General features: G+C 40.7%; 1 pseudogene; it reads right to left on the bottom strand.

Moving 5' to 3' along the window:
- Positions 1–10,164: 10,164 nt before the first annotated feature.
- LOC127133782 (uncharacterized) lies at positions 10,165–10,264 on the bottom strand (annotated as a pseudogene).
- Positions 10,265–26,642: the final 16,378 nt, after the last annotated feature.

The raw sequence follows: 26,642 nt of genomic DNA on the forward strand, positions 1-26,642 counted from the left end.
ACAGCCTCCATTCCATATACCAACGAGAAAGGAGTTGCCCCAGTAGATGTACGCACCGACGTTCGATACCCATGCAATGCAAACGGCAACATCTCATGCCAGTCTTTATAGGTTACCACCATTTTCTGCACAATCTTCTTTATATTCTTGTTGGCTGCCTCAACCGCCCCATTCATCTTCGGACGATAGGGAGAAGAATTGTGATGCTCAATCTTGAATTCCCGGCACAATTCTGCCATCATCTTATTGTTCAAATTAGAACCATTATCAGTAATAATTCTCTCGGGAACCCCATATCTGCAAATGATGTCTCTCTTGAGAAATCTGGCAACGACCTGCTTCGTCACGTTCGTATAAGAGGCTGCCTCCACCCACTTGGTGAAGTAGTCAATAGCCACTAATATGAACCTGTGCCCATTCGAAGCCGTAGGCTCAATCTTTCCGATCATATCAATGCCCCACATGGCAAACGGCCATGGGGACGACATTAAACTCAACGGATTTGGAGGCACGTGCACCTTATCAGCATAAATCTGGCATTTATGACACTTCCGCACGAAATTGAAACATTGGGCCTCCATTGTCATCCAATAATAACCTGCTCTCAGCAGCTTCTTTACCATTGCATTCCCACTGGCATGGGTACCGAACGACCCCTCGTGTACTTCTTTCATCAACTGGCTTGCTTCTTTATCATCAACACATCGGAGCAAGACCCAATCAAAATTCCTTTTATACAAAACCCCGTCCTTATTCAGGTAGAACACCATGGCCAACCTCCGCAGAGTCTTTCGGTCCTTCTTAGATGCTCCCTCAGGATACTCTTGAGTCTCTAGATAGCGCTTGATATCATAATACCACGGCTTCTCATCATCAGACGCTGTATCAACAGCAAATACATAAGCCGGTCTATCCAGACGACCTACTTCAACACTGGGGAACTGATTCCAGCACTGCACCTTAATCAAGGCAGCCAGAGTAGCCAAAGCATCTGCCAAAGGATTCTCCTCCCTAGGCACATGATACAACTTCACCCTGGTGAAAAACGTCAACAATCTCCTCGTATAATCTCGATACGGCACTAAATGAGATTGATGCGTATACCATTTTCCGTTAACCTGATTTATCACCAGAGCTGAATCTCCATATATGACAAGGTTCTTGATCCTCAAATCAATTGCCTCCTCAATCCCCAATATACAAGCTTCATATTCAGCCACGTTGTTGGTGCACTCAAATGTCAGCCGGGCAGCAAAAAGAATGTGGGATCCTTTCGGCGTAACCAAAACAGCACCAACACCGCTTCCATTCACGTTAACGGCCCCATCAAACATCAGAATCCATTCGGATTCAGGGTCAGGCCCTTCCTCCAGGATTGGTTCCTCGCAATCTTTCGATTTGAGAAACATGATGTCCTCATCAGGGAATTCAAACTTCATCGGTTGATAATCATCAATAGGTTGCTGGGCGAGGTAATCAGACAATACACTCCCCTTAATCGCCTTCTGAGAGGTATACTGTATATCATATTCAGTCAAAATCATTTGCCACCTCGCAACCCGTCCGGTCAATGCTGGCTTTTCAAAAATGTACTTGATTGGATCCATCTTGGAAATCAATAAAGTGGTATGAACCAGCATATACTGCCTTAGTCGGCGAGCAGCCTAGACCAAAGCACAGCAAGTTTTCTCGAGCAGTGAATATCTTGTTTCACAGTCGGTAAACTTTTTGCTAAGGTAGTATATGGCATGCTCTTTTCGACCAGACTCGTCATGCTGCCCCAATACACACCCCATAGACCCCTCGAGGACTGTCAGGTACAGAATTAACGGTCTTCCCTCCACAGGAGGCATCAGAATCGGAGGCTCCTGCAAACACTCTTTTATCTTTTCAAATGCCGCTTGGCAATCATTGTTCCACCTGACCGTTTGATCTTTTCTCAACAACTTGAATATCGGTTCACACGTGGCTGTCAGATGAGATATGAACCGTGAAATGTAGTTCAATCTACCTAAGAAACCATGAACCTCCTTCTCCGTTCTCGGTTCAGGCATTTCTCTTATTGCTTTTACTTTTGCAGGATCAACCTCAATTCCTTTCTCTCTTACAATGAACCCCAGCAATTTACCGGACCGCACTCCGAACGTGCACTTGTTCGGATTCAACCTCAGTCTGAACTGTCTCAACCGGTCGAACAACTTGGCCAAATCTACCAAATGCCCCTCTTCTGTCTGGGACTTTGCTATCATGTCATCCACGTAGCATTCAATTTCATGATGAATCATATCATGAAACAAAGTCACCATGGCCCTCTGATAAGTAGCACCGGCGTTCTTGAGACCAAATGGCATCACCTTGTAACAAAAGGTACCCCATGGTGTAATAAACGTTGTTTTCTCCATATCATCTGGCGACATTTTGATTTGATTATAGCCAGAAAAGCCATCCATGAAGGAAAACACCGAGAATTGAGCTGTCTTGTCTACCAACACGTCAATGTGAGGTAACGGAAAATCATCCTTCGGACTAGCTCTGTTCAGATCTCGGTAGTCCACACACATTCTAACCTTCCCATCCTTCTTCGGGACTGGCACGATGTTCGCAACCCATGGCGGATAATTAGTGACAGCAAGGAAACCAGCATCCCACTGCTTTTGCACTTCCTCTTTAATCTTCATCGCCATGTCAGGTCGAGTTCTGCGCAACTTCTGCTTCACTGGAGGACAATCTTCTCTCAACGGTAGCTTGTGCACAACAATATCGGTATCCAACCCTGGCATATCTTGATAAGACCAGGCAAAGATGTCGACATACTCTTTCAACAACACTACCAATTGTTCGCTGTGAATTTTGGCGAACAACCTCTGGTTTACCAAAACTTGTAGAATTGGGTCACTTGCAGGATCAACCACACAAATCCTAGGACATGTGCAGATCTAGATGGTCTTGAAGATGTCTAGAATCACTTTCATATATTTCATTTTTGTTCTCTAAGTGTTTTACGTCGAAATATGTTGATTAAAACGTTAAGTAGATGTAACTTTAACAAGATAAAGTAAATAGCGGAAAATAACTGACAGAATGTAAAGTGTCGAAAAGTAGAAAGTACAGAAAGATAAATGACTGGAAAACATAAAAGAGATTTGTAAAGAACTTTAAACTTTATAAAATAAACTTTGAAGGAATTGGTGTTTGTTTACACATACATGTTCCAAATATGACTCTTTTCTCTCACACGGGTACTTTGAGTGTTTTCAGGAATTTTGTACAAGTAAAACTTCACACTTTTTCGATAACAACTACCCTATTTATATACAAATAACATAACTGTTATTAACGACTAAATCCTAAAACTGTGACACATGGCTTTCTTCCTTTCGCCAGATGCTTCCACGCGTCTTCTGCCAAACGTTACAACTTTTTAAATTCAAATTTACACTTTAAGTCGAAACGACGTCTTTCTTCAGGATTTTTGTCGAATTATCAATATACTGCAATGTTCTCCATGTCTGTCAAAAGTACTTTTCTAGCTGCAAATATCTTGTCGAAATGACAGAACCTCCATTTTGTCGAAATGTCGAACCATACTTATTAATCAAATCGTTTTATCCCATGTCATCATTTGTCGAAAAAGTCATTTTTATACACCAAATCTCATGGCGTCGAAAATGCACGTATACAAATTGCCCCCCAGCAAAGACGTTTCGACTGTTGTTCTGGAGAAACAGTCATTTGTTGTCAACCAGTGTTTTGATGCCATGTCATTTTAATCTTCATTAAATGCAAGTCTGATAATCTCAATTCCCAATGCAGGTTCATCATTACACTTTTTTCACAATGTCACGTCTAGCCCACGTTCACAGCCTACTTCCATCATTTCCTCACATCATGGTCTCTTTTCAACTTCCACCTCTTTATCATTCCCATCAGAAATGGCCGCGTGTCCCACTAACACCATTACCATCTAAAACGTTTCAATATCTTCTTCCTATAAATACCCATAAACCTTTTCTTTAAACCCTTTTCCGTTTCAGATTTCCTTTCCTCATACCCATTTCTCAAGCTTTTCACATTTTCTGAGAAATCTTCTTAAGTTTTTCTAGCAATGGCGCCTCAAAAACCCTCAAGCAGTAAACATTCCAAGAAGAAACAAGACTCAACTTTTCCTCCTGTGCATGATTTAAAAGGGCCAATGACCATTGGAAATCAACAGTATGTTCCGGAACCTCCAAATGAGAAAGAAAAAGACTGCATCTATAAATCTCAGGTACTAATCCCTGTTCTTATTTCTGGAAATTATCACGCTATGTTAGGTCCCCTTCCAAATCCAGAGATTAAACCAGAGCGTTTAAGAGAATTTTTTCCATCTTACTTTCACACAAAACCCATAGGCGCTGGAAGAAAACCTCAGCCTAAAGAGAAAGTTGTAGAACAAAAAGATGCATCGAGTTCGACGGATATTGGAGAGTTGGACTTAGCCTATTTGAATTATCCCAGGATATTTAGAACTTGCCCATGGTCGAAAGATCCTTCTGACTACGTATCTTGGTTAGATAAAATCGAAAAAGTTAAAGGGCCTTTTTGGAAAGAGGTCGGCATTTTCGACCTTATCCAGTTGTCGAGAGTAGGACCCAATATTTGTCCAAATATGCTTTTGGCTTCTCTCTACTTTTGGGATAGTACTTACAACACCTTTCACCTTCCTTGTGGGATGGTTACGCCTACCCTTTTCGACGCAGCAGCCATTGTTGGTCTTCATCCCAATGGTATAGATTTCGACCCTACTGTCTTAAATGAAGATACCATTGCTTTCGAGACTAGCCTTGCACCCTACTCCTTATTCATGTCCTATTATCACGATAAGAGTACTGCTGAAGTTTTGGATGTCGAACATATAGCTTTTCTAACACTGTGGCTATCCAAATATGTGTTCTGCTCTCGCTCTCTTCAAGTTGCCAAGAGATTTATCACCATAGCCAATCAGCTTCATGCAGGCACGAAACTATGCTTGAGCGAAATGATTCTGGCGAACCTTTATGAATCTCTGAGTGAGAGCGTACATTTTTTAAAAAAACACAAAACCCAAGGGAAGATCAACTTATCAGGACCTTTCTGGCTCTTGCAATTATGGCTCAATGCCACGTTTGAAGCCAATCTTCCTGTAGCACCAGAAATAGATGAAGAAGAAGTACAAAATAGGATTGTCGAATGGCCAAGATTAGTGCTAATAACGCCAACTGATGAAGGGATCAGCCTTCGACAAGCTTTTAAAAGCTATGTTATGATGTTTGCTAAAAGTCATCAATTTACTTCGACCATGGCACCTTTTGCTGATAGAAAAATCGGACCTAAGTGGTTTACCCAACAACTGCCCTTGGAGATGCAAAAGGACGAAAATACATTTCTGAATGTTTGGGAATCGTTCTTAACCCCTAGGCTCCTTTTTTCTTATCGTAACACCACTAAAAACCAAATTGCTTTGATAGTTTATCAACCCAACCTTGTTTCTAGACAGTTTGGTCTGATCCAAATCAAACCTCAACCTATATTCCCCAAAAAGGGGTCCATCATCTTTTATAACTCTCTTCACACTGAAGACGAAGGCAAAGAGCTGTCGAAGAAACTAGCTGATGATTCTCTCGACATTCGACCAGTTATTTTTCGACCATCATTCTTATGCACTCCTGAGTTTGATGAATGGTGGAAGGATTATTATTCCAACAAATTTTTCGACGTAGCTGCTTTCGCTACACATTTGACAAATGCTTTCGCTTTTGTGCAGGATCGGACCAAAAAAGGTATTCAACGACACATTAAGGAAATACAGAAATTTCAAAAATATTTTGAAACTGCGTATAGACCTGATGATCTTAGTCGAACCATATGCAAGGCAGCGGCCGAATTAAAACGTAAGATGACAGAGAAGTTTAAAAAACTGTCATTGCCTTCCAATCTTTCACCAGAGGCGCGCTATGACCTGGCTTTCAGTTGTCATCCACCAAAGTTTCCTCCTTTGCCAACTGCTGACTTTGGGGTGGCGTTTAGTTTTCCACTTCCAGACTGGTTCCTTTGTGGGGATTTTATGAAAATTCTTCGTCAAAAGTATCAAAAACCTGCTGAGCGTGTGGTTCCGACTAAGTATCATCTGGGCGAATATCCAGGACACCTTCATATTGGAATAGAACACGTTCGCGTGGAAGATCCCATTCTTGAAGGTGTTCACAGAAAAACATGATTTTTCCTCCTGTTATTCTAACTGTCTTATCATGTCTCTCTTATATTTGTTTCTGAATTTTCTTTCTTTCCTTAGCCGTGAAGATCCCTGCTAAGAAAGCTGATGTCGAAGCGACGCCCAGTACTGCTAAGAAACCTTCGACAAAGGTACAAAACTTTTCTCTTTTTATTATTCATCTTCCCTTTTTCAAAACTAACTGGCTTTGGTCTGCATGGCTAGGTAAGTCGAAAACCCCCAACAATCCAAAAGAGAAAGAGTGAAGAGGAGAAAGAAGAGGCTAAAGTCCCCAGTGAAGAGTCTGGTGACGAATCTCCAGAGTTAATCCCTCCCCCTCAGAAGAAGAAGAAACTCACGAAGGTCTCTTCCTAAAGATCTATCATTAAATCAACTAGGAAGGCTTCTGCCAGTACTCCCCCTGCTAAACATCAGTCGAAAGATACGGAGAGTGGGAAATCCAGCTTTAATACTGAAATTCCTGAGGTAATTTTTCATTTCGACAGCATATGTTCACCTTTCCTACATCTTTTCTTCTAAATCTTAGAATTTATTTTTAGGAACAAGTGGTTGTCGAAAGAACGCCTGAGAAAATTTTGGAGGAAACAGCCCCAGAGGAAGATATCCCCACAAGTGACCATGATATGCAAACCGTAGAAGAATTCGACACTACAGTGGGTGAAGCTTCTGAAGACGAATCTCCTCCTCATCCAGGATTACATGTTGCACCTCAGGGTGATGATATTGAAATGGAGGTTGTGGTCGAAGATGATCCTGAAGATGGAGCTGCCAGAGATGGGGACAACCAGTCGAAACGAACAGAGGTTGAGCATACTTCGACGCGAAACACTCCACCTGCTCCTGACCGGGCCCAAGGGAGTGGCAAATCAACTGGTTCGACCAGTTTCTCTCGCGAGGAGCTTGAAAATCTCAAAGTGCAAAGACCTTTGGAGTATCTGAAAGCCATGCTTAGCACCCGTTTTAATTTTCAGGATTCTTCGCAGAGTAGTTCGACCACTTCTGGGGCAACTTCTGAAGCACCATCACTTGGCAACCTCCTGACCAAAATCAAAACGAAAATCCTTGATGTCGATTTGTTTAAAGTCTTGGAAGAAAATTCCCTTGCTCAAATTGGTCTTAAGAAAATTTTGAAGCAAGTGAATGTCCTGGAAGCTTCTGCTGAGATTGGAAGTTTTGTGATGGAGCTGATGACTCTCATTGACTTGGCCACTGCAGATCTCCATCGTCAAAGGGATCTTACCAATCAAATCTCCTCCAAGTCTGAAACTCAAACTACTGAATGGGATGCTGTTTCGACTTCGACTGACAAAGTTTCAAAATTGCAAAAGCTCTCTGAAACGTATGTCGAAGAAGTTGCTGCTTGCAATGACAATATTCAAAAATGGAAAACACAGATAGCAGCACTTCAGGAAAAGATCTCTCAAGAGGAGAAACGTAAGGCATCCATTCAGCAACCCAAGCAGAGCGAGATTGACGAAGAATTGAGGGTGGGTATTTGATAACACGAAATTATATCATATTTTAGGACTTAATTCCATTAAATTCTATGACTATTTATTTCGGTTTACTGCATTTTATGAGATACTACGTGGTATTTTCTTCCTATTTGTCTCAGGTAGTCTATTTTGAAGAACAAGTGAAAATGGAAGAAAAGGAGGTGCAAAAAGGAGAGAAAAAGAACCAAATGCCAAAGCCCAACCCAAAGCGCAAAAACATAAAGGCACTACCTGTGACGGACGTCACAAGGTGCGTGACGAGCGTCACGCAAAGCAGCCTTGTGACGGGCGTCACACATGGTGTGACGAGCATCACACCATTCCACTATCTTTTAGGCGCAAGTAACGCCCTCAGAAGACTTGAAGAGACGTTGAGGAGTTTGTGTCCTATATCCACGCCATGCATTTAGCCACGTTGAAGACCCTTGGGAAACGAAAAGCAGTTACCAACACCAATATAAATAGCTACTTCAAAAACCTAAAAAGGTTCCTCGGTTTTTTTTTTCACGCTCACACTGCCGAAGCTTTTCCAATTTCCCTTTCTTTTTACGCTTCTGCAATTTTCCTTTCCAGCAACTTAACATTGTTTATTTATTTATTTCTTTTGCAAGTTCTACGTTTTTTCCCTTGCAATTTACCTTTCCCTTTTTAGCATTTAGATATTTTTCGCATAATAGTTTCTACACCGGAAACTATTGTGTAACTTTTTATCGGATCTAACCTTACGTTAGATTCTAGTTTTATTTCCTTGGTTTAATTTATTGTTTAATTGAAGAATCCAAGAACAAATCCTACCGGCTTGTGGTGGAGTGTTCAAGACTATTGTATTACGCATTCAGGTTCTTTAATCATTATTTAATGTTTTGTTTTATTATTTATTTATATTATCTGCCTGGAATGAGTCTGTTTATGCATGATATGTATTCTGGTTCGTTTAGCATGTCTAGCTAATTCGCCTAGATATCGGTATGTAAAGTAAGCAGAATAAGGGATCAAGACTGAGTCGGTCTAATTAAACTTAAAATTAAAATCAATCTTTTTACGGTCTCAACTTACAGGTTTAATAACAAGATTTTTTACAAAAGTAAAGGACATAAAGAAGTTAAAATCAATAGAGCGAGAGTTTGAGGTTTTAACTGGACAGTGTAAGTTTGGCATTAATTCTAGATCAGGGCGAGAGCAAGTTTTAGAGTTAATTAAATTCTGACCTTTTCCAAAAAGTATTTTTAAAGATTGAATGTGAGGACGAGAGTTAAGCATTTGGATTTAATCATATAACCTAAGTCAACAGAGCGAGAGTTTGAGATAAGGGTGTTTAAAACGGTCAGTGTTTTCTTAAGAAGAGTTTCTGCAACTTTATTGCTTTCAAAAAGTGGTTTTTGACTTAATTATAAGTGACAGCTACATTAATATAAAATCATGGTTTATTCAACAGAGCGAGAGTTTGAGATAAAACCTTTAACCAATAAAGTTAACCGAAATGATTTATTTTAAAACCAAGAAACCGACAAAGACTTGATTCCCTAGTTTTGACGAACTACATACCGATATCCGTTTTATTAATATTTAAACTAGATCTTAGTTTAGCCTTTAGTTTTCCCCCAAACAATCAAACATTTTTCACCTTAGCTTTACGTAGTAACCTTAGATAACGGTATATCGATTCATAAGTCCCTGTGGGATCGATATCTTTTAAAACTACGCGATAGAACTGTGCACTTGCAGTTTGTATCCCATTCTCGACTCACACAATCGAGCGATCAAGTTTTTGGCGCCGTTGTCGGGGACTTTTATTTAATCGATATCGTAACTCTTCCGTTACGCTGTAGAGACTAAGGTTTCTCTTTCTTCTATTCTTTCTTTCGTTGATTTGTATGCCACGCACTCGCTCACAAGGCGAACCGCTCTATTTACGAATCAACGATATCGAACTGTATCTCCGAGTCTTACGATGAATTCGGGAATACCGTGCTGAAAACAATCTCCCTCCTATCGAATTTCCTGATCTCAAAGATCTTCTTCTTTCACCCGAGATGGCAGAACCAGCTCGTGCTCTTAGAGATTACGCCGCTCCATCGCAAGATGAGCCGCACTCAAGTATTGCTCCACCCGCAATCGAAGCAAACAACTTCGAACTTAAACCTTCGCTGTTGCAGGCTGTGCAACAGAACCAATTCTCTGGAAATCCTACCGAGGATCCGAACCTTCATTTATCCGTATTTGTCCAATACGCTGATACTGTTAAAGCTAATGGTGTCACTTCAGAGGCAATTCGACTTCGTCTTTTTCCTTTCTCATTAAGAGATAGCGCTAGAAGATGGCTTCAATCTCTCCCTTCCAACTCAGTCACCACATGGAACAAGTTGAAGAAAGTTTTTCTTGCCCGATACTTTCCGCCAAGCAAAACAGCTATGTTAAGAGCCCAGATAAACGGATTTAAACAGAAAGACAACGAGTCTCTTTTCGAAGCATGGGAAAGATACAAAGACATGATGAGACTTTGCCCACACCATGGTTTGGAAGACTGGTTAGTAATTCACACATTTTATAATGGTCTCTTATACAACACAAGGTTAACAATAGACGTCGCTGCAGGTGGTGCATTAATGAACAAACCTTATGCTGATGCATACCAGCTTATCGAGAGCATGGCCCAAAACCACTATCAGTGGGGAACCGAACGAACAACGGTGGAAAAACCTCAAACGAAAACTGGCATGTACGAGATAAGTAACCTTGATCACGTTAATGCAAAAGTGGATGCTTTGGTCCAGAAAATTGAAAGTTTAAACGTATCACCTCCAGCCGCCGTGGTTGCTATAACTCAGAATTGCGAGGTCTGTGGAATCCAAGGTCACACTCCTGCGGAATGTCAACTCTTGACTGGAATCCAAGCAGAGCAAGTGAACTATGCTCAAGGAAGCCCCTATTCGAACACCTATAACTCAAATTGGAAGAACCATCCAAACTTTTCATATAAGAGCAATAATGCTTTGTACGCACCTGGACAGTCTCCAAATCAAGCCCCATCTATACCTCCGGGATATCAGAAACCGAACCCATCCATGCCTAACAATAACACCCCTAGGAAATCCAACTTGGAAATCATGATGGAAAACTTTATAGCTTCCCAACAACAAACCAATAAAGATTTCTTAAACCAGAATGTACACACTGGCGAACAACTTAAACAACTAGCAAGCAAAGTAGATGCCTTGGCTACCCATAACAAAATGCTGGAAACACAAATATCACAAGTAGCCCAACAACAAGCACCTACTGCTGCCCCAACTGGTACATTCCCTGGACAGCCCCAACCTAATCCGAGAAGCCAAGCTCATGCAATTATATTAAGAAGTGGAACGGAAGTGGAAGGACCGTTTGATCCAAGGATAGAAAACCAAAACCCTAAGAAATCAACTGAGGAAAGTGAACCTAAGGAAAAGGAAGAGAGTAATAAGGAAACCCTAGAAAAGAAGGAACCTTATGTACCTCCACCACCTTACAAACCACTTATACCTTACCCTCAAAGGCTTGTTAAAACCAAAGATACGGGCCAATTTAGAAAATTTGTTGATCTCCTTAAACAATTAAACGTTACAATTCCGTTCACCGAAGCTATTACGCAGATGCCCTCATATGCTAAATTCTTAAAAGAAATCCTTTCTAATAAGAGGAAACTTGAGGATAGCGAAACCGTTACACTCCCTGCCGAATGTAGCGCTATAATCCAAAACATGCCTCCTAAACTCAAGGATCCGGGTAGTTTCTCTATACCCTGTCACATAGGAAAATTTGTCATCGACAAAGCTTTATGCGATTTAGGAGCCGGAATTAGCGTTATGCCTTTATCCATATGTAAGAAACTGGAAATGGGAGAATTAAGACCAACCAAAATGTCTGTGCAACTAGCAGATCGTTCCATCAAATATCCTGTAGGAATCCTTGAAAACGTTCCCGTACGCATAGGTCAGTTTTACATTCCCACTGACTTTACAATTATGGACATTAGAGAAGATGATATTACACCTATTATACTAGGAAGACCGTTCTTAGCAACTTCCGGTGCAATCATAGACGTAAAACGAGGACGACTCACCTTCGAAGTAGGTGAAGAGAAAATTGAGTTCATTCTTTCCAAATTCTTGAAAGCACCTGCAATAGAAGATACATGTTACTTCATGGATATCATCGATGAATGCATAAAAGAAGCAGAGTCAGGAGAAGACAAATCACCTGACTGCCTTGTAGAAGACAAATCATACCAATGTTTAGCAATAACACCGGACCCTACGCAATGTCTTAACAAACCAACCCCTGACCTGAAAACACTTCCCAAAAATCTGAGATATGAATTCCTAGACTTAGAACTTGAATGACCTGTGATAGTTAATGCAGACCTAGGGAGACTCGAAACAGAAAAACTCCTACATATCTTAAGGAAGTATCCCACCGCACTAGGATACCACATCACCGATCTTAAAGGAATAAGCCCTTCTATTTGTATGCACCGCATCATGTTAGAAGAAGACTGTAAAACCTCTAGGGAACACCAGAGAAGACTAAATCCGATCCTGAGTGAGGTAGTAAAGAAAGAAATAACCAAGTTATTGGAAGCAGGTATTATATATCCTATATCTGATAGCAAATGGGTTAGTCCTGTACACGTTATACCAAAGAAAGGAGGCATAACCGTTATTGAAAACGAAAAAGGAGAAACTATAACTAAACGAATCGAATCGGGATGGAGAATGTGCATTGATTATAGGAAACTAAACAAAGCAACCCGAAAAGATCATTTCCCTTTACCATTCATTGACCAAATGTTAGAACGATTAGCAAAACACTCACATTTCTGTTATCTAGACGGTTATTCAGGCTTCTTTCAAATACCAATTCACCCTGATGACCAAGAAAAGACAACATTCACGTGCCCTTTTGGTACCTTCGCTTATAGACGAATGCCGTTTGGTCTGTGTAATGCCCCTGCGACCTTTCAAAGATGCATGATGGCAATTTTCGCCGACTTTCTCGAAAACATCATGGAAGTATTTATGGATGACTTTTCTGTATACGGACAAAGTTTCGAAGAATGCCTTGAAAACCTGGAAAGAGTTCTTGAGCGATGTGTAAAAGTAAACTTAGTACTTAATTGGGAAAAGTGCCACTTTATGGTACAAGAAGGAATTGTTTTAGGACACATCATCTCGAACAGAGGAATTGAAGTAGACAAAGCCAAAATAGAGGTAATCGAAAATCTTCAACCCCCAAGAACCGTGAGAGAAGTACGAAGTTTTTTAGGACACGCCGGTTTTTACCGACGATTCATCAAAGACTTCTCTAAGATAACTAAACCTTTAACCGGACTGTTGATGAAAGATGTTGAATTCATATTCGACGATAACTGTTTAAAAGCATTTCAAACTCTTAAACAAGCATTGATCTCCGCACCCATAATGCAGACACCAGACTGGAATGAACCATTCGAAATAATGTGCGATGCCAGCGATTATGCTGTAGGTGCTGTGTTAGGACAACGAAAGGATAAAAAGCTTCACGTTATATATTACGCAAGCAGAACCCTGGATGAAGCGCAAATGAATTACGCCACTACCGAGAAAGAACTCCTAGCAGTGGTATTTGCGCTAGATAAATTTCGTTCTTACTTGGTCGGAGCTAAAATAATAGTTTACACTGATCACGCTGCTATCAGGTACCTCTTAACAAAAAAGGATGCTAAACCTAGACTCCTAAGATGGATCTTGTTGCTACAAGAATTCGACTTAGAAATCAAGGACAAGAAAGGAACTGAAAACGTAGTAGCAGACCACCTCTCTAGACTTGAGAACCTTGAACCGGAAAGAACATCAATTAATGATGATTTCTCGTATGACAAACTTATAGCTACTTTGGAAGAGAACAACTCCGACATGCAAGTAGAAACCACCTTAGCTATATCTGCCACACCATGGTACGCTGATCTCGTCAATTATTTAGCTGCCGGAATAGTCCCACCTACTTTATCTTACCAGCAGAAGAAACGATTCTTCCACGATATAAAACACTATTACTGGGATGATCCCTTACTTTTCAAAAGAGGCCCCGATGGTATTTTCCGTCAATGTATACCCGAAGAAGAGATAGAAAATATAATCCAACACTGCCACTCCGCTCCTTATGGTGGACACACAAGTACATCCAAGACCTGCTCTAAAATCCTACAAGCCGGCTTTTATTGGCCAACTATATGGAAGGACGTACATACAGCTATTAAGGAATGTGACAGATGTCAACGCACGGGAAACATATCTAGACGTGACGAGATGCCACAAAAAGGTATTTTGGAAGTAGAGATCTTCGACGTGTGGGGAATAGACTTCATGGGACCTTTTCCATCCTCTTTCGGTAACAAATACATACTCGTGGCAGTTGACTACGTATCAAAGTGGATCGAAGCTATAGCTTCTCCAACAAATGACACCCGAGTAGTAACTAGACTCTTTAAAAATATAATATTTCCGAGATTTGGCATCCCAAGAATAGTAGTCAGTGATGGTGGATCACACTTTATATCCAAGGTACTCGAAAAATTATTACTTAAGTATGGAGTGAGACATAGGATAGCAACACCTTACCACCCTCAAACCAGTGGACAAGTGGAAGTATCTAACAGAGAAATCAAGCAAATACTAGAAAAAACGGTCGCCACCTCAAGGAAAGATTGGTCATTAAAATTACCAGAAGCTTTGTGGGCATACCGAACTGCTTATAAAACCCCCATAGGGACGACCCCATTTAAGCTCATCTATGGAAAATCCTGTCACCTCCCGGTAGAGTTAGAAAATAAAGCCTATTGGGCTATTAGAAATCTAAATTTGAACTATAAGGCCGCCGGTGAAAAGAGAATCCTTGACATAAACGAATTAGAAGAACTCAGAAGAGACGCCTATGAAAATTCCAGAATCTATAAAGAAAGAACAAAACCATGGCATGACAAGCGTATATCAAGGAAAATCTTCAAGCAAGGCGACGCAGTGCTTTTATTTAACTCTAGACTAAAGTTATTCCCGGGAAAACTACGATCCAGATGGTCAGGACCTTTTCATATCACTAACATCTTCCCCAGTGGAGCAATAGAAATTAAAGGCAAGTCCACAGAACCGTTTACCGTAAACGGGCAACGTCTAAAACACTATCATTATGCGGAAACCAATGGAGATTCGCAAATCCTACACTTAGACGAAATGCCCCCAGGACCTATAGATTATATTTAACAGTTTCTTTGTCGAGCTTGCGATATTTAAACAAAGCGCTTAGTGGGAGACAACCCACAAATTAGTTTGTTATTTTCTTATTCTATTATTATCATTCCCCTATTTCTTTCTTAATTATTCTTTTAATTTCTGTTTAGTATTAATTCCTGATTTATTTTAATTCAAAAGAAAATATATATATATATTATATATATATATAATAATAATTTTTTCTTCTTTCGGCATTTGGCCAAATCCTGACTAAAACTCATGTTTTCTTTTCTCTAGCTAACACTAACCAAATGGGACATTTTGATCGTATGAGTATCAAATTCAGAGGAATGGCTCAGAAACAAAAGTTTGAAGAACTAGCCACTAGAGAGATGCTACCTAGTTTATATGCTGATGATTTGGCTATGACTGCCCTTGGACTTAGACAGAGTGTCCTGTATTTGCTGAATCAGATAGGATGGGAGACATCCCCTATCCTGAGACATTTCACCACCTACCGGAGACTCACACTAGAATTCCTTAGCTCATTAATCTATCTACCCAGCCATGGAAAAGGAATTAGCAGAGGTTTTATCCAGTTCAGAATGTTCAATATGGAGTACCAATTTAATATTAGAGACTTTACCAACCTTTTGGGTTTTCCTACCTCCTTTGATACATTCACAGTAAGCCAGGAAGAACTTTTTGAACATAGAGAACTTGAACACTTTTGGGGTAAGCTGACTGGAAATGATGAGCCCGAAGAACATGAGTTTCTCTCTGGAAACATACACAACCCGGCTTTTCGCTATTTCCATAAGATCCTGACCCACACTTTATTTGGGAAGAAGCCAAATAGTACTTCAGTTTCACGTGATGAACTCTTCATCATATTTTGTGCTTCCCAGAACCGTCCAGTGAACGGTGCCACTTTTATGTTAGCTAATTTGGACCACCTTATCCAGGATGAGAGAGCACCCATTAGAATAGGCGGTTTGATAACTATGATAGGTAATGCTATTGGATTACGTCAGTCTATGCTTGACCTAAGCCCTTTTTGTGGCATTACTACTATGAGTATACCCTTCCTCTTCAACACTATGTTCATAGCAAACCTGGGGTCTGATGAGTTTGAGCTTATAATTAATAACCAAGTTCTCTGCCTATTCACCATGCCCGATCCTAGGACTAGCGTTCATAACCGCAGTAACTGGCTCTATAACCTGAACGAAACCCCCACTCCTGCTGGATCCACTGAATCCATCCAGGACTATGAGATTTGTGATGACTATGAGACTTATGATGACCAGATCCCTCATGCTGAATCTGACCCTCAGACACCATCCGGCTATTATGATATTGACCCTCCTCCTCAGCCTGTTCAGACCGAAGAATCAGCCATATCCGACCTCCGGCATCATATGCCCGGAACTGATTATAACACCGCCATTGAAGCTTTGATGTCAGAACAAGACGCCCTCAGAGGAGAATTTACTAACATGAGACACGAAGTTCTAGGATACATGAGCAGTATGACGAATCAGTTCCACGAGTTGCTACATCATGTTAACTCTTTCGCTCCTCCAGCCAGAGATCGTACAGAGGGATAGAATTTAGTTTTTTTTTCTAAGTTATTTAGTTTTAAGTTAGATTATTCATTAATGTTATTTAAATTCATGTTCACATTTATTTCTCTTTCATTTCATTGTTTTCCTTTCCTGTATTATATTATGATCATTTTAATTTATTGAAGCTGTTTATTTAATTTTATTATGCAATAGCTATTATGTTCTACTGTTGCTACCTATGAATTATTATTATGCAAAGCAGATTAAGCATGCACGATAAATTAAATTGCAGAATAAACCAATCATAAGCAAAACAAAACAAAATAAATAACAAAAACTAAATCCTTTACCAAAGTGATTCTGTGAAACGCTACTGAAGCCTTGCCAAAATGGAATGTGTGACGAGCGTCACACACTCCATAACGAGCGGCACACCAAGTGCCTGTTACGAGCGTCACACCCCTGTGACGAGCGTAACACTCCTCAGACTAGTGAACGTTAAGGAGCCGTTGGAGACGAACGTTACACCTTTAACTTTTTACCTTCCCCATTCATTTTTCATTTAACCACACTTAATTACTTTTCAACCACTTTTTCTTTCCACCTTCCAAATTCTTCTCCTATAAATACCCACCAAACCTCCCTTCATTCACCACAAACCATTCTCTCCTATCAAATACATTTCTTTTTCTTTCCAAATCACCCCTTTCAAAATTCATCACAATGGCGGGAAATCAGAATTTCGGAAATATCATCTTCCGATCCGAAGATGACAATTATCAGAGAGAGCAATTCGAGTGTTTCCAACAGCGAGGCGTCGCTTCCACCAGGTACCCCGATTTAACTTGTTTACAACAATTAGGATTACTCCAAGGTATCGAATGGATGCTCCGTCAAGCCAACTTAACCTTCCTTTGCACTCACAATCAACCCACCTACCCATCCCTAACCTTAGAATTCTTGAGTTCATACGACTACACCACTCCCGCCGGTGAAGACGAATTTTTAACCGGTACCGCAACCTTCCGTATGTTTAACACCGAGTACACCCTAACCCAAAACCAATTGAGTACCATGCTACAATTTCCCACAGAAGGTCTGCTGCACGCCAGAATCCCTCCAACCTCAAACTGGAACACAGTTGGCGTTTTCGGCCTTTTTAAGAAAATTTCCGGTATAAACACCTACAACTGGGAAGAACTCCTTCTCTCCCATATACATAACCCCACTATCCGGTACTTTATCCGCATCTTGCAAAACACAATTTTTGGAAGACCAAACAACAGCAAGGTCAACTCAAAGGAGCTATTCTTCCTCCAGTGCGTCTTCGAACCAGATACTCAGGTAAACGCCGCCTCCTTTCTATTTCATCATATCCGCACCTTATGTGCTAGAGGCCGGCAACCTTTTATAATTGGTGGATTAATCACCACCATAGCACTTGGTCTAAACCTAGGGGATAAACTCCAAACTTTAGAATCCCTACCTCCCCTATCTATGGATATCAGCTACTGTCGATCCAGCCGCCTGATTAAGAACAGAGTAGGCGGAGGATATTATCTTATGGTGAACAACCAGGCAGTCCCAAGTGTTGTTCTACCAAATATCGCCCTAACTGATGTCACAAACCCCGACCGCCACCTCTACGATCTAAACGCTCCTGAAACCACCGAGCCTTTACAAACAAACCCACAAACAGATGAGTTTGAAGCAATGGAACAAGGTGATCATCCGCCTACACAACAGTCAGTCCCGCTCAACCCTTCCAGTAATGCAACTGGCCCATCCTCCCAACGTCGTCGACGAAGAAGGCCTGCAACCAACGACGACATTATGGATGCTATCGATGGTATGCAGGCACAGAATGTCGAAATGCTGCAGATGATGCGTCAAATGCAACAGCAACAGGATGCTAGGAATGCCATAACCGACCAGCGGTTTACTGAGTTGTTCAGCAGGTTCGACAACTTAGACTTACGTCCGAGATCACCAGGTCCAAGAACCAGAGGCGGAAGACAACCTTAGTTGTAGTTTCTTTTTCCTTTCCATAGTGTATTTCATTTCCTTAAAACATTGGGGACAATGTTTAATTTAAGTAGGGGGGGGGGGGGGGGAAACTTGTTCTTCCTATTTCCATTTTTCAAGTATGTACTTTTCCTTTTAATGTTATTTCCCTTTTAAAAAAAAAAAAAAAAAAAATTAAGTTAAGTCCCGAGTGTGAAAATTTCTATTATCTATTCCCTCAAAAAATTTCATGAGCCATAACAAAAATTTAACACACCCAATAAGTATAAAGGTCGCTTATTTTATACAACTTGAGTGAAATCAAGACAAAAAAAATTATTACCATAACAACTCTCTAAGAACCTCAACATGTTAGATCAGGATAAGTACCTATTATACCAATCCCTTGAACTTTTAGTTTTATAGTAACCCCGAGTAGTTTATACGAGAAGTCAGCACCATCTTAATAGCAAACTACGTGGAGAGCCGATGAATATAAGTGAATGATCCCCAAAGTAACATAAAATATACGAATATATCAGGAAATGCACTGATTAAATTAGGTGATCCTTACCAGATCATTTAATCTAAAGGTTGCAGATCGTGCAAAAACACAATATGAAAGATCCATTATGAGTTGGTTCAGTAGGTATCTGGTACTGAACTTGGTAGGGCGGACTACGGTTCGATCCCCCGCAATTTGCAATGGACTGAATAACGAAGTTATCCGACTTATGTACCAGAACTTCTAGCTAAAAGCGGATCATAATCACTAACCGGTTACTCCACTATGTGCGCGAAAAGATAAAGGGCTTAATGTGATTTCGCTAGAATGAAAGCGGGTGAAATAAAAGTAAAGGAACTAGGATAGCTATAATGGCATTACTTGAACTGATTTGCATAAGCTAGGGTTATCTGAGGTTGTAACGGTAGTTGTTGATGTCAAGGTTAAACTCAAGTTGCTTCTAAACAAAATCCACTTGCAACCTATTACGAATTGATGTGTGTTTTGAAACTTCACCTGGCAAAATTTTTGAAAACGATTTCTATACTGAATTTTGCTTGAGGACAAGCAAAGATCTAAGTATGGGGGAGTTTGATAACACGAAATTATATCATATTTTAGGACTTAATTCCATTAAATTCTATGACTATTTATTTCGGTTTACTGCATTTTATGAGATACTACGTGGTATTTTCTTCCTATTTGTCTCAGGTAGTCTATTTTGAAGAACAAGTGAAAATGGAAGAAAAGGAGGTGCAAAAAGGAGAGAAAAAGAACCAAATGCCAAAGCCCAACCCAAAGCGCAAAAACATAAAGGCACTACCTGTGACGGACGTCACAAGGTGCGTGACGAGCGTCACGCAAAGCAGCCTTGTGACGGGCGTCACACATGGTGTGACGAGCGTCACACCATTCCACTATCTTTTAGGCGCAAGTAACGCCCTCAGAAGACTTGAAGAGACGTTGAGGAGTTTGTGTCCTATATCCACGCCATGCATTTAGCCACGTTGAAGACCCTTGGGAAACGAAAAGCAGTTACCAACACCAATATAAATAGCTACTTCAAAAACCTAAAAAGGTTCCTCGGTTTTTTTTTTCCACGCTCACACTGCCGAAGCTTTTCCAATTTCCCTTTCTTTTTACGCTTCTGCAATTTTCCTTTCCAGTAACTTAACATTGTTTATTTATTTATTTCTTTTGCAAGTTCTACGTTTTTTCCCTTGCAATTTACCTTTCCCTTTTTAGCATTTAGATATTTTTCGCATAATAGTTTCTACACCGGAAACTATTGTGTAACTTTTATCGGATCTAACCTTACGTTAGATTCTAGTTTTATTTCCTTGGTTTAATTTATTGTTTAATTGAAGAATCCAAGAACAAATCCTACCGGCTTGTGGTGGAGTGTTCAAGACTATTGTATTACGCATTCAGGTTCTTTAATCATTATTTAATGTTTTGTTTTATTATTTATTATATTATCTGCCTGGAATGAGTCTGTTTATGCATGATATGTATTCTGGTTCGTTTAGCATGTCTAGCTAATTCGCCTAGATATCGGTATGTAAAGTAAGCAGAATAAGGGATCAAGACTGAGTCGGTCTAATTAAACTTAAAATTAAAATCAATCTTTTTACGGTCTCAACTTACAGGTTTAATAACAAGATTTTTTACAAAAGTAAAGGACATAAAGAAGTTAAAATCAATAGAGCGAGAGTTTGAGGTTTTAACTAGACAGTGTAAGTTAGGCATTAATTCTAGATCAGGGCGAGAGCAAGTTTTAGAGTTAATTAAATTCTGACCTTTTCCAAAAAGTATTTTTAAAGATTGAATGTGAGGACGAGAGTTAAGCATTTGGATTTAATCATATAACCTAAGTCAACAGAGCGAGAGTTTGAGATAAGGGTGTTTAAAACGGTCAGTGTTTTCTTAAGAAGAGTTTCTGCAACTTTATTGCTTTCAAAAAGTGGTTTTTGACTTAATTATAAGTGACAGCTACATTAATATAAAATCATGGTTTATTCAACAGAGCGAGAGTTTGAGATAAAACCTTTAACCAATAAAGTTAACCGAAACGATTTATTTTAAAACCAAGAAACCGACAAAGACTTGATTCCCTAGTTTTGACGAACTACATACCGATATCCGTTTTATTAATATTTAAACTAGATCTTAGTTTAGCCTTTAGTTTTCCCCCAAACAATCAAACATTTTTCACCTTAGCTTTACGTAGTAACCTTAGATAACGGTATATCGATTCATAAGTCCCTGTGGGATCGATATCTTTTAAAACTACGCGATAGAACTGTGCACTTGCAGTTTGTATCCCATTCTCGACTCACACAGTCGAGCGATCAGTATTCAACATGCAGAGAAAGCCCATCAACTTAGTCAGGAGATTGAGACTCTCTCTACTCACAAAAGTCTTTGTGATCATCGACTCCAACTCCAGAGGCAGAAGTTCGCCACTTTGAAGGATACTTTTGCCAATTTTAATTTTTAGTCGAATTTATTTAGCAACCCTCAACCCTTTTGAGGCTTTCTTTGTAATAACTTTTGAATGCCATTTTTATTTGGCCCATCTTATCACAATTATGTTTTGCACTTATTCTGTTACTACTTTTACTTCCTGCAATATAGGCTTATATTTTTTCAAATACTTGCCATTTATTCTTAGGATTCTCTTATCCTTCTCTATTTCTTCTATTTCGTACGCGCCGTTCGAAAATGTTCTCAAAACCTGGAAAGGTCCCTCCCATTTAGGAGACCACTTTCCCATCAATTTATCCTTTCGATCCATAGGAAGGATTACTTTCCACACAAGGTCACCTATTAAGAAGGTCTTGAATCTTACTCTCTTGTTGTAAAACCTTTCGAATCTCTTCTTTTGTCTTCTTATTAGGTCTAGCGCGCGCAGCCTTTCCTCGTCTAAATCAACTAGTTCGTCCATCATCATACTCCAATATGTATCTGATGGGATTTCATGATGCCTTTGCACTCTAACTGACTGCAGATATATTTCGACTGGCAAAACTGCGTCATGTCCGTAAGTCAACTTGAATGGAGTCGAATTCGTTGCCTCTTTGGGGGACGTTCGACAAGCCCATAAGGCTTGATCCAAAGTCTTATGCCAATTTCTAGGTTTTTTCCCCACATGCTTCTTAATCAAGTTTATCACTACCTTGTTGGCTGCCTCAACTTGCCCATTTGCTTGAGCGTAGTAAGGTGTCGAAGTAAGGAGCTTAAAACCCGTTTCTTGCGCAAATTTCTGCATGTTTTTACCGGTGAACACAGATCCTTGATCTGTTGTTATTGTCTCAGGTATCCCAAATCTGTAAATTATGTATTTTTGGATAAAGTCTATGACTGCTTCTTGATCCACATTCGCCAATGGTATAGCTTCAGTCCATTTTGTGAAATAGTCTATCCCGACCAAAATGTACCTTTGTCCTTTTGAGGAAGCTGGTCGAATTTCCCCGATCAAGTCCAACGCCCATCCTCTGAATGGCCAAGGTTTTATAATTGAGTGCAACTCACTTGCGGGGACGTGGGGTATGCCTGCATGTACTTGACATTCCTGACAACCTTTTGCGAATTCGACACAGTCTTTCAGCATTGTTGGCCAATACATTCCTTGTCGAAATAATAGCCACTTCATTTTGTGACCTGCTTGGTGTGCGCCACACGCTCCACTGTGTACATTCGACAAGGCTATGTAGGCTTCGTCCTCACTCAGGCATTTCAACAAAACTCCTTCTGCAGTCTTTTTGAACAATTCATTTCCCAAAAGTACGTAACTCAAAGCTCTGTATTTTATCTTTCTTTCTGCTTTCTGATTTGGGTCTTGTAGATAATCCTTGACAGGCTTTCTCCAGTCTGTTATCCCTGAATCATCTATGTTGAATATCTCAAAGTTTTCTTCGTCACCGTATCCTAATCTTATTGACTCTAGATCTGATGGGGATAACTTGGTGGATACGACTCTTCTTCTGACTTCAATGGCTTCTTCTAACTTTTCCTTCGACACTTTGTATCTGGATGCTAGTTGAGCAAGATCGTTCGCTTCTTGATTCTCCAACCTGGGAATGTGCCTGAAGACGACATTGTCGAACGCCTTGAGAAGTCTATTGGCTATTACGAAGTACATGATTAAATTTTCTTTCACGCACTTATACTCTTTCGTCAACTGCTTTATTACCAGTTCGGAATCACCCATTATTTCGACTCTCGTTGCCCCCAATTTCAACAAGATTTCAAGTCCAGCGATCAAAGCTTCGTATTCTGCTTCATTGTTTGAACACAGACTTTCAACTTTGTACTTGAATTTTGTTGGAATTTTTTCAGGAGAAATAATCAACATCCCAACGCCAGTTCCATTTTTATGACTGGAACCGTCGAAGTACAGTTTCCAAGGTTCTAGTTCGACGTATTCCACATCTTCGTTTATAGAGTGGTCCGCTATGAAATCAGCGACCACTTGTCCTTTCACCGCTTTTAAAGGCAGATATTTCAAGGAGTATTCTGTTAAAGCCAAAGCCCACTTTCCAATTCGACTATGTAAAATAGACTTAGATAACATATACTTTATTACGTCCAAATGGGAAGAAATATATACATCGACAGGTTTTATATAATGCTTTAATTTGATACAAGAGAAATATACACACAGGCATAGTTTTTCTATAATGCTATATCTAGTTTCGGCATCGTTCAGGACTCTACTGAGATAATAAATGGCCCTTTCGACGCCATTCTCATCTTCTTGACACAACATACTTCCTAATGTTTTGTCTGATGCCGAAATGTACAATCTCATATTTCTTTTTCTGCAAGGAGACATCAGGATTGGGGGATTAGTCAGGTACTCCTTGATTTTGTCGAACGCCGCTTGCTGTTCTTGCCCCCATGCGAAGTCTTCCTTCTTTAGTCGAAGCAGAGGAGAGAAAGCTTGTGTCTTCCCACTGAGGTTGGAGATGAATCTTCTGAGAAAGTTGATTTTCCCTAGCAGAGACTGCAACCCCTTTTTGGTTGATGGCGCTTTCGCTTCCATTATGGCCCTGGCTTTATTTTCGTTTATTTCGATCCCCTTCTTATGGACCACAAAGCCTAAGAAATCACCCGCCTGCACACCAAAAGCACATTTAAGTGGGTTCATTTTCAAACCAAACTTCCTCATCCTTTCAAAGGATTGTCGAAGATGATCTATATGATTTTTTCCTGAAACAGACTTAATCACAATGTCGTCAATATACACTTGCATGAAAGTTTCGATGAAGTCATGAAAGATGGAATTCATGGCGCGTTGGTAAGTCGCTCCAGCGTTCTTTAAACCAAAAGGCATTACTACCCATTCGTACGTTCCTATGGCTCCAGGACAACGGAAAGCCGTTTTAGGAACATCTTCTTCAGCGATAAAGATTTGGTTATAGCCAGAGTATCCGTCTAACATACTTAAGTACTCATGGCCGGCTGCAGAATCTATGAGCATTTCTGCCACTGGCATAGGATATTCATCCTTTGGGGTAGCCGAGTTTAAGTCTCGAAAATCAATGCATACCCTAAGCTTGCCATTTTTCTTAATTACTGGAACAATATTTACAATCCATTCGACATACCTGGTTGTGCGGATGAACTTGCATCTTAGAAGTCTTTCGACCTCTTCTTTTATTTTCGACAGGATTTCTGGTGCGAAGCGTCTCGGATTCTGCTTTACTGGCTTCTTTCCTTCCATTATTGGCAACTGCATTTCGACCAGACTTCTGTCAAGACTAGGCATTTCGTCATAATCCCATGCGAAGCAGTCTTTGAACTCTTTCAGCAACTGGACTATTTCGACCTTGAACTGGGGGTCCATTTTTGCGCTTATGTACGTTGGTCTATGTTCTGCCCCCACTCCTAAGTTTATTTCTTCTAAAGGATCCTGCGCCACCATCTTCTCGTTAGTTGACACTGGATCTTTTTCGAACCCCAGAGGTTCGTCGTCGTAAATGGCGTCAAGCTTTTGGTGTTGCCATCCGCCCATTTGGTTGGTGACATGATCTTCCGCAACGTCTTCTTGGGGACATTGTTTGTTGGAGTTCTCTTGGTGGCTTCGACAGCCATATTTTTTACTTCAGCCTCAAGGGCCTCTTTTAATTTGTTTTCGGCTATGTAAGCCGTAATCTTTTCGATCGCTGATTGTTCACTCGTCATCGTCAAATTCACTACCCCATCCCGTCAGCGCTATATGAGTGGTTCCCCATATGTAAGTTTCGCCAATCACTTCTTTATCCCACTGGAAACCATGCGTTGGATGCAGGTACATGGAACAATAGGCATTGTCTGTCGTTTTCAAGTCGAATTCTGCCGGGCTGCAGGGAGGTATATGAGCCAGGTTTTTGTCGAAGCTTTGGCTGTTGACAGTGTTCACCTCGGTCATGAAGTAGCTTTGGTCAGCCTCGATGTTTTCGACGATTCCATCTGGCCTCCATATGGCTATCCGCTGGTGCATTGAAGATGGTACAGCTCCTACGCCGTGAATCCACTCCCTACCAAGCAGCAGGTTGTAGTTGGCTTTCGAAGCGATGACTATGAACATTGTAGGCCTTGTTATGGTTCCTACAGTTAAGTTCACTTGGATGACTCCCATAGTTGTTCCTATCTTCCCTTCGTAATTCGACAGCACCATGTTGTGAGGCTTCGCGTCCGAATCGTCTTTTCCAATCTTCTTCAGCATGTAGTGGGGCATCAAATTCACTGCCGCTCCCCCATCCACCAGTATCTTATTCACACCGACATTTTCCACCTTTCCTTTTATAAACAGAGGTTTCAAATGCGCTTTCATGGAGTCGTCTGGTCTTTCGAAGAAAGCGTTCTGCTCTTCGACGCACCCGTTATTCATCACGTAGTAACAGACGGGCCTGTGTGCCATTGTTTCTTCTTCCATTTCGTCTCCTTCATCCTCAATTTCCATGACTCTATCATAGTCTCTAGGGAGAACGGAGACCACGTTGCAGATCACGTTGAAGGATGATTCTGAGTCAGAGTTGAAACTGTCAGTTACTTCGTCATCTTCCTGCATCTTCGCCTTCGACGCCACTGATTCGACAACTCTGCTAGGATTGATCTGGAGGGGAGTCTCTTTTCTGCTCTTCATCTGCCGATTGTTGCTAGATTCTGCTTCGTCTGGACCATTCATGTTCTTTTTTGCCATCTCTATTTCTGCCCTCTTCTGCCTTTGGAACCTCCTCCATTGGGATCTGGACATGGGATTTTTGCCTTTGTAATTCTCTGAAGGGTACGGTCTTGGCTTGTGTTTTTCCATTTCCTTCTTGCCCTCCATCAACGCGCCTCTCTAAACCTCAAACCTCCCCCATTTCTTCTGCCCCTGGGCGTCTCTAATGGGTTGAACCCATTTGTCGTCCGTTGCTTTGTCAGATGGTTTATAGGTGTTCTGGCGTCTCTCTCCGTGCCTCCACTGGTGGTGATCACTTCTCCTTGGGTCATATCTCACTGTTCCCCAATTCTCTTTCCTCTTGGTCTTATCCACCGCTTCTAGGTTGGTTGCTGCCTTCCTGTCGAAGACTGCGCTGCAGCGTG

This window comes from Lathyrus oleraceus, chromosome 3 (assembly GCF_024323335.1).
Source record: "Lathyrus oleraceus cultivar Zhongwan6 chromosome 3, CAAS_Psat_ZW6_1.0, whole genome shotgun sequence".
NCBI lineage: Eukaryota > Viridiplantae > Streptophyta > Magnoliopsida > Fabales > Fabaceae > Lathyrus > Lathyrus oleraceus.